Source organism: Cyprinodon variegatus, unplaced genomic scaffold (assembly GCF_000732505.1).
Source record: "Cyprinodon variegatus isolate N-32 unplaced genomic scaffold, C_variegatus-1.0 Scaffold858, whole genome shotgun sequence".
In the NCBI taxonomy this organism is placed as follows: domain Eukaryota; kingdom Metazoa; phylum Chordata; class Actinopteri; order Cyprinodontiformes; family Cyprinodontidae; genus Cyprinodon; species Cyprinodon variegatus.
This window is the reverse complement of record NW_015151311.1, coordinates 353,674-354,856: the sequence shown is the minus strand read 5'-3', so window position 1 is coordinate 354,856 and position 1,183 is coordinate 353,674.

Sequence of the window (1,183 nt, the reverse complement as noted above, 5' to 3'; positions counted from 1 at the left end):
GGTTTTCCTTAGATAGAAAACTATGAATCAATCTGACTGGTTGATCTGGTGAACTGGAAAGTGCCTTGAGATGACGTGTTTTGAATTGGCACAATTTAAATAAACTGAATTGAACTGCTTGTAGTTCAAACTTCACATTTAGATTATATGTAATGATACAAACTCAAAGAGCATCAATCTTTATGTAGGGCGTCTAAGTCTGGTTTACAAAGACACAAACTGGACACTTTTTATTTATGCAAGTCAGTTTATTGTGAGAACATTTTTCATCTCCTTCTGGTTCTTCCCAGAGGTCCACTATCAACATAGATGGAGCTTCTTACAAACAATTCATAAGACATTGACAATAAACTGAGAACTAACTGCTGTGGATCTACATCCTAAAGAATCTGTTAACAACTCATCATGAAATACTGCAGAGTTTAAAGTAGCATGGTCCCGCTGATATGTACAGCATAATCCAAGCAGCCAGAGCCTTCTTGGAGCTAAAAGTGCATTGAAATTACACAAAAACATTTTTATAGTTATACAGGCATGCAAACGAATCTGGATCTTTATCTTGTGTGAAAATAGACCCAATCTGCTGTTTCACTGAATGAGTAAAATTGCTAAATAGCACCCTCTGGTGGCTGCTAGGAGAACAACAGCGCATCCAACAGACATTCTCAGTTCTAATATTTTATTAAAAAAAGAAAATAAATAACAAATAAATTCCATATTCAGTCTAAACACATGCCAAAACAGAAGTGATACTGTGAAGAAGGATGTTTATTTTCAGACCTTTTTATTTTACGATGACCAATTTAAACTGCTGGTCTTTCCAGGGTAGAATATCTATACAAGAAAACTGTTTTGGAGACAGCATACAGAAATTCACAGGTTTTCTAATTCACTCAGGCTCAAATGTATACATACACTCCCCGAAAAAGCCAAAGGTTCTAGAAAGTAACTTGCTTAGAACCAGGCTTGACTTCTGATGAGGGCTGACTGACTGAGGCTGGTACCTTCTCTTTGGCAGCATAAAAAAAAACGTCTTCAGAACAATAATTAAAAACAAAAGTCAAAGTAGGTTAGTGAAGATTTTAGGGAAAGTCCGCACTGCACACTGAAAGGATCAAACTGTTTTGCAGAAATATAAAAGTTATCCTGCTTACTGGCTCATATAATGTTAGTATTAAAGGTA